At 45.0% G+C, this 14,509-nt stretch overlaps 1 protein-coding gene across 3 annotated transcripts in view; it reads left to right on the top strand.

Moving 5' to 3' along the window:
• Nucleotides 1-14,509, top strand: part of COL4A1 (collagen type IV alpha 1 chain) — a 626,471-nt gene that overhangs the window by 90,662 nt on the left and 521,300 nt on the right. The gene's annotated exons all lie outside the window — the stretch shown is intronic.

The raw sequence follows: 14,509 nt of genomic DNA, 5'->3' as shown, positions 1-14,509 counted from the left end.
TGTTTGGCTAAAAATCTTATTGCGGGAGCATATGAATAATGCAAATAAAGATAACGGGAGCAGCTATTCGCTTCACAAGTGTTTTTTACGCTACTTTCTTTTAGTGAAGATGCGTTCTGAACGCAAGATGCATTTTACACTTGAACATAGCCCTAAATGCTGCATAACTTTTGCAAAATTATATGTAATTACACAAAAGGGAAACACGAAAAAGTTGCACACCCCTAAATTGAACAGATTAGTGGTTAATCCATTCTGCTTATCATTGTACTCACAGTTGCAAGAAGCAGTGCTTGGTTTGTGTTCCTCGATTATGAAACACAGTTTGGAGCTCGATAAGTCAAGGAGGCCGATTGGGGAACACATCTGCGGAGCTGACCACGATTGCCAAAAATCCCTGCTTTAGGATACGATGTTCTGAGCAGTTCCCATTGGGCGCTGACAGATGTGCTTGGTTTGGGAAAGGGTCTCCGGTGAGCATGTGTTTGTCTTTTCTGTTTGCTTACATCTGCTGGCATTTTTGCAATTTTTCGGTGTCACGGGACTGTTCCTTTAGGGTTTTTATCCGAGACAACAAAGGCTAAAAGTGAAAAGTTAGAGTGGAAGTCAACACCACGACAATTTCACTGGAGCGTGCCCCTGCAGATTGACATGTGTATGTAAACACGTTATGAAGCCTGGCGTGGGAAATCACGGACATATAATCAGAAGAAGGCAACACAGGCTTTGAAAAGTCTTTTCAACAATATTTTTCAGGATTTTTTTTTCCATTCACAAATGGAAGGAGACAGTCAAAGCATCTGCCTCCACGGGTTCATTCCAGTAATTCCCAATGCGATCTCCTTTTTGTCAATTTCAGAATGATGAAATGCTGACTCTTGCAGAACACCAGCTTTTTAACTTCGTGATAATGAGGTCATGAATCCTCAATAATTCCCTTTTTTTAAAGCAGTCACTGCAACATTCTTTTAATTTTTTAATTATAAACTCTTTTTATTGAACCCATGCTCATCATGCAGTGTATACAGTCAAGACATGCCGAATACCGTGGTACATACATGACAGTTAACAAGTGGCAACATCCAAAGCAAAACATGAATCACAATCAGTAGGGGACTTTTTACCGCCCATCACATTTTATACGGCAGTTGTCCATCTAGCAGATGGAATTGTCTGTCGCCTGGATCGTGTTCCCTGCCCGTCAATATTCTCTAAAAGCTTACCAAGCTCCCCACACCTTTTCCTATTTCTTGGGGCGGCCCCTGCTTTGATAAACCACTTTTTCCGTTCTCTAGCACCAATCTAGGTCAGACTTCCAATCCGTGAGTCTTGGTGGATCTGCAATCCCACACAGTTTTGCAGTATTCCGCTTGGCCACCGCCAGCCGCCAATTTTTCTGGTATTTAGGCCAGGACTCCTCACCCGACACGACCAGTAGGCGCCACTTTGCGCCCAGTGGGATCTCAAGTGACATTACAAGGGAAATGACTAGGGGTGGGCGGAATTTGCGAAACTAACTTTCGCAAATTATCGCAAAGATGTTTAAAATTATCGCAAACAAGCGGAAATATCGCGAAGATGCAGAGGTTTTTTTCCCGCATGTTCGCGAGATTTTCTGCATGGTTGCGAGTCGCCAACTTACCCATGTGGTTGCTTGCGGGCGCGGCCATCTTGTTCTGAGTTGTCTCGCGGTGCATGATCGCGAGAAGAAAGACGTGATCGCGCGGCGCATGACGTCACTGCGGGCGCGAACTGTCGCGAGACAGCGCAAATGGCTAAAAACAATACAACATCTCATGGAGAACGCGACCGGATCAAGAAAACTTGTCGGCGAACGCAGGGATTCAGGTAAGGCGATCGCGCGCGCGCGAGAATGTATTATTTTACAGCGCGAGCAAGTAACAAATTATCGCCAAGCTGCGGAAACCGGAAATTTTGACATTTTCGCGCTCTCCGCGGAACGCGAAAATTTCAAATTATCGCAATTTCCGCGAACGGAACGAAATTTTTGCACAGGCCTAGAAATGACCCCAGTGACCCTCCTCCAAAACTCCTGTACCACTGGGCATTCCCACAGAGTGTGAACACATTTACACTCTTGTCCACATCCCCGGAGGCATGTCGATGCTGGAGCCCTTCCAATTTTGGCTAACCGGGTCCTTGAGTAGTAGGATCGATGTTGAATTCTACCAGGCGAAACCTAGCCTGTATTGCTATCTCAGACGGACTCTGACTTGCTTCCACCCAATCATCATCCTCTAAGTCACCAAGATCCCCCGCCCAGGCTTCCTGAAATGCCATCAACAGATTAGGGGAATTGTTGACCAGCTTCCGATAGATAATAGGAATCACCTTTTAGAGGATGAGTTCCACAAGGAGATGATCCTCCAGAGGGGAGGCATTTGGTAGTTGCTCCCCTTCTAGTATTTTTCTCCGCCCGGCGTGTCCTAGTTGCAGATACTTATATCTTTATACTTCCCTCAACTCAAATTCCTGGATAAGGGTTTTGAATGATATCAAGGCCTGGTCCCAGCCAAACTCCGCAACATCCTTTAGCCTATGTTCTGCTGCTAGTGGCCACAAGGTGATAAATTGGTGCATTACAAAACAATAGGCTAAATGACTCCGAATAAAGCTCATTTTTGTCAATCTGACAATGCTCAGACTTTCACAAAAAACATTCGCAACTGTAACCTCCAAGTGGCACATGAGTTTCTGTAGCTGGTGCGTTCACCCACCAAGTGTCTCTGACAAGTAATGATGGGCTCCTGAATGTATATTGTTGATATTTTGAGTTGTCAGTACTTTCCTTGAGATCTAGTTTGCTAATAATAACCAGTATCGACTGGTCCTATTCTCATTCATTTTTTGGGGAAAAATTGGAAAATTCCGAGCATCTCCTTCCTCACTACAAAAATGTTCATGTCTCAGAGCTTTAGTCCCAGGACTCTAGGGTCTATATATAAATAGAGCGCAATGTCCCTGTTTGCACTGCGGTGCGCCATTATCATATTGAACTGTGCGCATACAGGGGTTGTGTGCCCTAGTACAGATAATGCCCTGTCCCCAGGGTAGGGGAGAGCTTGTGTTGCTCTGGAGGCAGTACATTAGTAAAAGGCAATGCGATGGCTTCAAACTTTCACTGTATAGGTGTCACTATTACATTCAGTCCCCAAAGGGTGTAAAGGGCATGTGCGCCTGTTTTTGGCACCCCTGTGGAACTGTTGTATTGCAGAAGGGGCCGCAGATGTTTGTCTGGCCCCTTCTGCAATACAGTTAACACCGGCTCTATTTTAAGAGAGCCTTTTCTTAATTGCCTGGGGGTGTGGCCTATGCTAATGACGGAAACTCTTTGCCTTTGTGCCTACGCTATATTATGGACCTGGGTAGAAGCAAAGGAGGCACATTGACTGTGCACCACAATTAGGTGCTGCATAGTCAGTGCACATCCTAAGGACACCCTCTAAAAGGGGGGACATGGGGTCCATTAGTTCATTTGGGTGGTATATTGTATTTGTACATTGTGAGATTGTGGTACTCATACTATATGACATTTCTGAGCTGTGTTGCATGTCTGCACAACATTCTGTCTAATTTGTGGAATTTTGCCTGTTGTTACCCACTGGAAATTACTGCTGCTTAAACAGCTGCTTTCAACTATTGGTTGCATCCACACAGTTCTGCACTACCATGTGCCACTTTGGGAGCTGTGCATAGTTGTCTATCTCCTTTATAATTCTGCATGTGCTCTGAGCCTGTTCATGCTGAACTGTATGAACTATCTGAGCTGTGTCGGACGGCTTGCATGATACTGTCTAATATATTGTATTACGTTTTGGCTGTAACTAGGTGGGATTAGTTAAGGTCATATCCTACTGAGATTTCCAGACAGTTCGCCTGTCAGCTATACCCTTCAGCTCTGATTGAGGCCTACATCTAGACATATGTCAAAATAAATGATTAAACAATATTAAAAAAACATGTATCATTTACAATCCCATAAAAAAAATTCCCTCACCCCTACTACTAGTTCCCCAGCCCCTACTCCTCCCTTTCTAGGTACCTGGGCAGGAATCATGGTTGGACCTGCTGCTGGTCCATCCTGTAGTCATCTTAAACGCAAGAGATTCGCCCTTCTATAGAAAAAGGGATGGTGGTCCTTTAGGAAGGATATTCATTTCATGTGTATCAAAATAGTCACGTGTGTTTGCTTGTTTTTAAAATTTCATGTAATGTATTGGTGGATGTTTATAAAACCCAAAGAAAATAATTCATAATAAAAGCAAAGAATTTTTTTTTATACCATCGTTGTTGTTCATGATATATTTAGAAGGACTTTTGTATAACATGTGTAGGATCATGCACCTTTGAATTTTGAAATCATCTCTTTAAAAGGTTTTAGTCTAATTCCTAAATACCTAGTGCCTATCTATTGAAATACATATATACATGAAACAAAGAGGAAAAGGGAACCATATTTTGTCCATCTTGTAGTCATCGCGGCTGCGACGTTCTGTCTTCTTGACTTAGTTGAAGTCGCTCCCAAATGCCTGGCTGCCTAAGGAGCTCCTGCAGTACAGCTCGCGGTTATCTGCCCAGATAAGGGTTCCATTGGTTATGCACTGGACTAATGCTAACATCAAACAGCCAAAATAGCAGTTATCCTGGGCTTGTTCTTGTCCTTTCTCTTCCAGTTCTCAGGGTATTAGTCCAGTCGGTTACCATGGTGATCGATAACATGATGCTAAGTATCATGCAATCAGGCTGGGTTTCTGGACCTCAAAAAGGATACTAAAGATCCTTTGTCGAAGCTGGTATTGCGAATTCCAAACCACTAACTGATGTCCTGTTACATGTCGGACTGCATTAAGAAATCCACCTGGCCAAACCAGCTATACTAACTGGCTCACACTAGTTTTCCTTACCATGTGATACAAAACATTGTTGAAATGTCCCCCACTCTTCGGACCCAGCCAGGTGTATAGAACTGCCCGCAGACATTGAATATAAGGAACGTCTTATCCTATCCAGTTCACTCATTTTTAAGTACAATAGCAATTCAGTGACTTCATGAGCCTGAAAAGGCAAATCTAGTTCTGGTATCAATCTAAGATGCGAGGGTAATAATAGCCTATATATATTTTAATTAATGGGCTGTCCATTGCCGAGGCTTGCAGCTCACTCTTTAAGCAAAGGTACTGTCGCCAAAAAAACTGCTTCCATGACAGGTGAGGGACAGTGCATGCATGCATTGGTTCAAACGTGATCCCACTGAAACAGAGTTTAAATACCATGGCCCGACCTATCACGCAAAGCAACGCAAGCCTTTAAGTCAGATTTACAATGCTATGCAGAGCAAATTTTCCTGGTTCTGCTTGGCAGAATTAAGCTGGAGTAACGCAGGGCAGCGCAAGTCAATTCCTGGCATTATTCTGCAATGGGGAAGGCGTTCCATGGGTGGAGCATGGTTGTAAACCTGGAAATGTCTCAAAATACTACGCATTCCCAGGTGAGGCATAACAAGGAGAAATATGTTTATTTCTCCTCGTTAATTCCTCTGTACTTGTGCTGCATTCTGCAGCACACATAGAAAGAGGAAAATGCCTCTAGGGATTGGTTTTGTGCAGGGAAGTGTCCCTTGCTGCACAAATACAACCCTGGCTGTAACGCAGGCTCCACTGCATCATGGTGCAAGTGTGTCTGCGTTGGCGCTTCACAAGCACAAGTGCGTCAGTGCATAGAGGAAGCAGGAATACGCCATATGTTAGTAATTATGGAGCATTCCTGCTCTCTCCATTTGACACAGTGCAGCAAGTTGTCTTTCTGTGTTGCACCATTTAATAATAAATCTGGCCGCACGTTTCTTGATTGCTTGTCATTGATTACTTCTCCCTATGAGTTAGCACACGTTTTTAATAATCAGAATCCTGGATGGTGACCATTGGCGTTGTGCCATATCAGATGCTGTTAAAGCACATAAATGAGATTTAAGCGAGACATGTAAGGGATTTTATTGGGGTACAGTGGACTTGCCAGCCACTGGATGGTTGGGCCAGTTTTTGTTCATGATGCTTGAAGAGGACAGATTGTGCTGCACGTGAAAGCTGAACGCCATGGCGGCAGGCACGAATCGGAGGTAGAAAATGCAAAAACTTACCTTCTCGCCACTTCCTCACCGTGTCTCTCCTCTGTAGTCCTCCTTCGCTCGGCCTCAACAGGAAGCACGCCTAGGCTCCCAGTCAGCCAATCACAATGCTGCCTTAGCAGCGTTGTGACTGGTCTCAGCGCTGTGTTCCGGCGCTCAGACGCTGACTGGGGGCCTGGGCATGTTTGGCTCTTTTGGGTGGCCCAAGAGTCATTTAGCACTTAGGAGGGTGCTACCATTCCTCCCCGGCCCCCTCACGCAAAACTGTGGGAGTAGGAGAAAAAGAAATGATAATAACGCAAGATTATCATCTTATTTTCTCTTTGTTTCACTGCAAAAAAGTTGAGGAGTAGCCACTTGTTGAACGTCTGCCTGTCGGGTGGGATAAGAACAGGCCAAGGTTTTGTCATCAGGGTCCTCAGGGCACCGGTTACAATGGCATCGTAGACTGGGTGCCATGCACCCTTGTGATGGACAGGCAGTAGTGAGCAGTGGGCTGCAGGAGATGCCAGTCCTGCAGGGAGTGTGCCATGTAGGTGAGGGGACTGCTGGCCCCAGAGATTGGTCAGACTCTTTCCTACTTTGGTGTTGGAAGATGAGCTGACTAGTCTGCTGCCCCCTCCTTCAAATGAAGCATGTGTGGGCCAGGATATGACAGCTAAGGATGGGTCAGGCAAGGGCAGGCAGGCTGGAATGAAGAAGATGTTGGTCATTCAGGAGATGGCCAATACATGCCCAGCTCCAACCTTTTTTTTTTTTGAGAGGTGAGTGATTTTTTTTTTGAAAACTCTTTTTATTGGCATTTGTAGAAAAACATTGTATACATTAGTACATTGGGAAATGCAATAAATGTGGGCCTGTGAGCAGGAGCGCACAGATGCTTCTTGTGTGGTCTTCTGAACTCGCTGGCCTGGGGTATGTTGATCCCCGCTCTGTCACTGAGTTATAGACAGGCTTCCGAGGCCTGTGCCTGGGCCTATCCCACTAGTGTTCATTGTGGACGCCGCGCCATATGGGGGCTACTCAGTGTGTCTATTTCCCCTTTGTGTTGTATCATATAGGTCATAGAATTGCAGCCACCTGGTAACTAACAACGAACTGGGGGTATGTAAACTGGGGAGTGCACCATATCTTGGATTATAAGCAGTAGGAGTCTTGCGCCGGCCCAGCTCCAACCTTTTGTACTTCTGGACGTCCCACCTAAAGTAATCATATTTCTCTATTCATGCCTAAAATCGAGGAGGCCATGTGCCTGAGAATGCCTGCACTATAGGACTAGAATATGTAAAATGTTGCGTCATGACCAGGCCCTCAGAAATATCAATAGCCGAGTGCCCAGCCAGGATTCAAACCTGTGGCATAGGGGCTGCAAAGACATCTCAGACTCTCTGAGCTATCTGACTGACAACCATGAGTGATAACAGTTCCAGAAAAATAGCCATAAGCTGTCCTTTTGCCACATCTTAGCTACTGCACCATTAACGCTCAGTAATCAATATTTGTAGATATATAGTTCTTTTATAGCCCTGGCCCCACAAAATCTAAATCCTTCCTGTTCATTAAAAACTAAACCTGGTGACAGCTACTACTAGACCTGGGGACAATGAATATACAAATTAATGTATATGCTTTTGTTCTAACTTCAGTCCATTATAAATGTTTGAGATCTCCTGATCTACGGTTGGCGCCAAATCTAAAAGAAAAATGAATTTCTATACTTTGTGTGTGCACAAGACAGTGGAATGTTCCTATCTCGTCAACAAAATACAAAATAGGAAAGACGTAGAGAGAACGGACAAAGAGATTTCCTTAAAATAATGGGAGACTAAACAGAGGTTTCCTGTCATAGTTTTCCGACAATTTAAATTTACTTGAAACAATATCAACATCTCTGTAATTCACCTTTATCTGACCTCGATGTTGAGACAAAGAAGTGTGTGACGTTGTCTAACTTCCCCTCCCAAACGTCACAACGTTTTCAAAGATAAAATGTGTGTGAAATAATATGGAAGTGGAAACATATTACATATTTAAAGCCCCCAAAACCTACGTCTGAGGGTGAAATGCAGGATTTCTTTTCGGGAAATCTTTGCCTCCTAGTAAATTTCGACAAAGTACACACAACAATGGAAATTATTCCGTCTGAGGGTCCATGCTCTACAAGATGGGACGCTTTTGTAGGTTAAATATAATCTGTTTTATAAATGTTACAAACAGATGGAGCACAAGGCACGACCCAGGCACATAAAGAATTACAAGAAGAGACAAATGTCAGTGCAAAAATTATGTCTTGCCATCCATATGTAGTGCTATTACCTTTATATAAATATCTTAGGTCGAATAACTGAACACACTTGTAGCCAGCAGCTTTGCAATCCTGTTTTAAGGTCTAGAATTAGGCAACACCTTTTGATTCTTATAACATTGTATATATAATATACTTTAAGGGGCTTTCAGTGAGCACACATTTTCATTTTTCACGTTTCTATCACCCACAATAATATTGATCATAGGCCAATCTTTCAGCTCAATTCAACCTTTGACTAACTGCACTGCGAGTGACTGCATTCTTCCTTTTCACAAAAAGCACATCCACATACAAAGTAGTTCCCTTAAGTGCCAGGGGCTACTGTTGAAATGAGTGTTTTTTGAGGCTAAAAGAATATATTTGATTTAAGCTGTCTTTTTTTTTTTAAAGATTGATGAGGTCCTAACAGCATCCCCAATAATAAAGTTTCAAAAAAGCATGGCAAAACAAACGAAGCATGAGAAAGCAAGAAGGCTGGGATGTGGAATGTATTGGCTTTGCCAGTGCTTGTTTTTTCTCTTTTTCAATGTGGAATGATTCCATGTGCTCTAATATTCTCAATTTGATGGATGTTACACTGGCGCCTTGGAGAGTGCATACTTACAGAGTATTCACACATAGGATGGAAATATCAATTTTTATAAACTCACGTAGTTGTGCCAAATCTGGACCAACATGTGGTTCAGCCTATGTGCAACTTGCATAATTTCCTTTGATAATGTGAAATGCAACAAAATGACACAGAATTCTTGAATTCTGTCCTTCATTTTGCACAGCATGTTAGCGTGAAAGCACATGTGATACGTACGACAGCTGCTCGCATTCGGTTCGTTCATGTTGTTGCCGTGCTCCGGGATAGGGTTTTCAACCACACAAAATTTAAATTATGTAACATGGCATAACAGCATAATCTCAGGCATTTCAGATAATAATTCTAACATGAAATGCTGATTATTATGCAAGATTAAATCGGAGTAAATGCAATTTTGCAAGAGCTTAGATAAGACTGATATATGTTGTGCAAAACATCTACATTAATGCAAACTGATGGAGCTCAATTTATGTATGCATGCATTAGAATTATTCATAGACAAGTGCGGGCTGGCCGTGGCGGGCATCAGGTATTTCCCTGGGAGGCTGGAAAGATAGGGGGCGGTTTTGCAGCGGTGAGGGTCCTTTTTAGGTCGAGCCTAGCGCAGCGCGCATGCGCTGATCTATGGGAGGCTTCTTGTGAGCACTCCACACTGTTCCTAAACTTTTCCGTGGGAGTTGGTTAACTCCCACATATTCAATTGGCCTTTGTGTGTAGCTCTCAGTAATGAAAGCACGGAAATGGCCAAAAAAGGCAGCATGTCCCACCTTTTCTTTTCACGTTAACTCCCCTGGCCTAGGGAGCTCAGGAGCGAGCAGGGGCGCGCATTGGGTATACTTTCCTTATCAGGATCTCGACTCATGTTACAAAGTAAACAAACGCACTCGCTTTTGCGGTCGGGGTTCGCGGTCGCGCTTCTTTCAACTTTGTTTTTCCCTGGAATTCATGTTTAGCTCGGAATAAAACGCACAACCTGTAAAATAAGAACCTTTATTTTATGCAGAGCATACCAACATTTTTGCTGCATGTAAGCATTGTAAAATAGACGTTCATCTGCAAAGTTTCGCATTTCCTGTATCTTCCAGCATATTTCTGCTTGAAGGGGTTCCAATTATAGCGCTCTGCCGCAGATTAACACTGTATAATGGTGCTAGGAAAAAAAACAAACACATTACGGACAAAATCACTTAACACACCCGATTCTGAATTCTGGGCTGGTTCTCATTTGGAAAACTCGTTTTGCAGTTGACAATGAGAGCCAGTTCCACCATTGGTGGTAAATTTGTATTTCCTAAAAGTAGAAAAGTAGGGTTTAAATTTTGCAGACATTGGTTTTATTCGTTGGAGGTGCAGGGGGAAGGGAATACACGTTCTGAAAGAATCACTAATGCGTCTCTTGGGAGGGAGTGGTGGTTAACTGAACACTCCGTGCCCCTTCACTCCCAGCGTACCCCCCCGGCTGCTGCGGGCCTCTCTTCTCCCGTGCTTGACTCACGTCTGTGCAGACACCTCTGGGAGGCAGGGGGCATGCTGGTTTACCACCTATGAGTGTGCACAGGCCTGCGAGGTGATAGTGCGTTCCTTCGTCCAGTCCTGCTGCTGACAAACACCCACGCTGTACAGAGCTAGCGTCATGTGTGTATTCATCTGGGGTCTGCAGTGTCCTGGCAGATGCGCTGTGTGGTCTTGGGCCTCAGCTGTACTGCTAACAGTGCTTTCTTGCTGAGGGGTTACGTGTAGCTCAGTGGGCCGGCGTGAGGTTCCTATCAAATGTGTTTAGTGTCCCTTAATTCACACTAATGAGTACAATTTCGTCAGTAATTAGAGAATTAACGATGGCGCAAAAGGCTGCACATTTTTTGCCGATGGAGAACATGGACGCCACATGGAATGGAAGTGCTGCAGCATGCCCCGGGATCAGCTATTAGCCAGCAGCGTTTGTCACTTTACTCCGCATGTACTGTTATTTGGGGAGTCACAAGTCATTCAATGTGAGGCCCGTTTTCGTGGGGGGATGCAGACCTGCGCCCTCATATCCACGTGGCATGCATCATAATTGCTTTGGTTTATTACAGAGGCCGTAGCCCCCTTTCTGGACACACCACAGGTTTTGCACTGCCCATGTTACAGGGGTTTTGTGGCAAAAATGAAACAATCCATGCCCTGCCTGCGCCAGCTAGGCTTTAAGGCGCTCTCTCTTTGTTGTTTTTTTGTGCCAGGGTTTGGTGGCAGGTAGGTTTTTTTTCAACCATGCCCTTCTTTAAATGATCGATTCAGGTGTTTCTGAAGTTGCTGTTTCCTTCAATCCCTTAAGGCCCAGTGCCTGACTCTTCGCCGAGCAGGGCAGTGCCCAGTCTGTGTAGCGAAGACGGGGCCCAGTCCTTGCAGTGTTTGCCCCCTGGTGCACTGCCCGTCCACACACACCGACCCAGGAAAAGCATGCAGGCCCATTGCCCTGCCCGAGAACAGCAGAGCCGAGGGCAGCCCACACGACTCATGGCTTCTTTATAATAACCCTGTCCCAAATATACGCTACTGCCTTTGCGCACACCGCGCCAGTGTCAACAGGCGCACCCATGCCCTGCCCAGGACCACTGGGCAAGAACAAGGCTCGTGACACCCACTACTTTAGAACTGTCCAAAAAATAGCCCCACTGCCCCTTCGTACACACTGCGCCAGAGAAGGCATGCCCAGCCCTCTGACCGTGGACCAGGCTACTTTAGAGAACGCACCCATCCGCAGAGTCCTATGAAGAGCCCCAGATACATCAATGAGCCCCCCCAAGCACACACTGTCTGCCCTGGAGGTTGCGACCCCGGGACAGCTGCCATCAAACGAGGGCTGCTTTTCACTCCAGTTGCGTGAGAAGGTCGCCCCTATCAGCAGAAGGCATTTCTTTCATTTTAAGACTTTTTATTGTTTAACCCCTTGCATGCGTCGCCGTCCAACGTCACGGTGGGCGTGTGCGTCGGAGAGCCGGGAGCCGTCCGATCTGCGCACATGTGGAATTTCCTGCAACGTGGGGAAATTCCGGCCGTGCCCAAAGGGTTAAATGCGCACAAGTTGAAAAAGTCATCAAACTTGTGACGGTGATTTGTATAACGCTGTACTCGCCTCAGGGACCACCACGGGGCCAACCCCCTTCCCTCACTGGCAAATCTTTCTGGCAGATGTGTTCAAAATGTGCAAACGAACACACGACTTACAACCAGCGCACACATGAACAACCACACATAAACGACTGCACACACACACACACAAACACATGCCAGTTACTACCCACGCGCACATATAAACAACCATGAATAATCACAGTAAACAACCGGGCGCACTCTCTCACACACACACGCATACACGCAGGCATGAACACACAACCACACACCCTGCTACAGGACCCACACACACTCATCATATACACAAACACTAACATACACAAACAGACACACGCACTCACCACTACAGGCCACATGCACTCATCGTACACACACACACACAAAGACACACACATACAGGGGCAAACACTGCTGCAGGCCACACGCACTCCTCACACACACAGAGCCAAACACACAGGGGCAGATCTGCTGCGGGTCGTACGCAACTCATCATACCAACACACACCGGGGCAGACACCACTACAGGCCGCACGCACTCATCACACACACAGGAGCCGACACCAGTGCTGGCCTCGCGCCCTCATCACACATACACACAGAGCCCTGCACTCCTCACTCCAAGCCACTTTGGACATTGCAGACAGGCAGAGAGAGCTCTGCGGCTCAGTGACTCCACACCCCAATCACTCTGCCACACATAGCATGAGGCCCCCGATGTAACAATTCCCCTCACGGGGTCAATGTGGAGCAGTCCCAGCCGGGCAGCAGCACCTGGTGTGTGTTATGTGAGTCTGTAGCATGCAGCGCTGCACAGACACAATAATCAGGTATATAGCATGGAGGGCTATATTTTAGCGCCGAGAGGCAGCACTAGCATCACTCAGCACTATTAAAAAAAATTACGTTTCTCATTCAAGCGCATCTAGCATCAAGTGACCAAAACAAAGCGAGCAGCGCATGCACTGCCGACACACAAGACTAATTCCGCAAGAAAATATATGCTGCATACAGTGTAACTACTAAACACAAAATAACCTTCATTTCAAATACACAGCTATAGACAGTTTCGGGTCGCTTAACACAGGGGCATAATGTAGGCCTCAATCGCAGCCTTAATTTAAGAAGGAAAATGCAAAAACGCATATGGGGGATTTTAATTTGCACAGAAAGATTTACGGGGAAAATACAAAAAAAAAAAAGTCGAAAATGACATGGTCACTTACATAAAATACTTAATGTTACAACTCTTACAGAGAAATACTCCAGCACTCAACAAGAACAGCTGGCAGACACGCCACACTTCACACACTCACTAAAAAAAAGGTTAGTCAGAAAAATGCACATGCTAAAACAGACATGAGGAAAGTTATTTTTAAAATGAAATTTTTGAGCAAAATTACCACAAACACATTGATAGAAAAACATATGGTAAGAGCGGTAAAACTTGATTATCCTTCATTTACATATCAGCCACATGTTTTTAATGTTCCCCTTACACGCTCACAATGAGTTCTTTACAACTTAAATGGTACACCGTAGCAAGCTGCGTCACGCTTTCTCCTCCATGGACTGTTTTGGTGTGCCTATCCTCAGTTTACTTTAATAACTAACGCACAGCGCATTGTCAATTTACATACTTCCATTCCACAAAAATGCTCTTATGTGTGTACCACACTAACATTTAGGTGCTAGATAAACCAAATTGCGTTAGGTTCGCACATCAGCAATTTTACATTACACATCAATTGGAGCATACGAAAAAAAAACCTAAAAAATACACATCCGAGGCTCGGGCGCGGAAATATTTTACCTTTACACACGAAGAATTTAATTTTAAACACTTACATTGCCAAACCCTTTCTTTTGCTCAGCTCACTCCTCCTCGGTCTCCCCTACTCACCCCCATAACCCCTCAAAAAAAATTACCCAACCGCCACTTTAAATCTACATGCTGTTAACACCACCTTGGGCGCTTCTACATACAAACACTACTTTAACAACTCTTTCAAGTAAGCAGACCAGCGCCACCACGGTAACACCAGCCATGCACAGCACCTTTCAACTACTCCCCACAAACAAAAACAAGCATTGGCATAGCCAATAGGTCTCGCTTTTGGGACCATATAAGTATTTAGTTATGCAGCACAATATCCTTGTTGCAACATCATCAACTGTTGCATGGCTAAACACCTATAAGGTCCCAAAGGCGATACCTATTGGCTATGCCAATGCTTGTTGTTACTAGGTTCCAATTTTGCAGCGGTGCTGCAATAATGGCCCTCAGTTACAAAAGTAGCAGCTCTTCACACTTGCACCCGCCCAAATACCATCCCCCTTGAGGGGAATGGGG

Source organism: Triturus cristatus, chromosome 8, assembly GCF_964204655.1.
Source record: "Triturus cristatus chromosome 8, aTriCri1.1, whole genome shotgun sequence".
In the NCBI taxonomy this organism is placed as follows: domain Eukaryota; kingdom Metazoa; phylum Chordata; class Amphibia; order Caudata; family Salamandridae; genus Triturus; species Triturus cristatus.
Note: the sequence above shows the minus strand (reverse complement) of the source record. Positions and strands in the feature narration are given on the sequence as shown.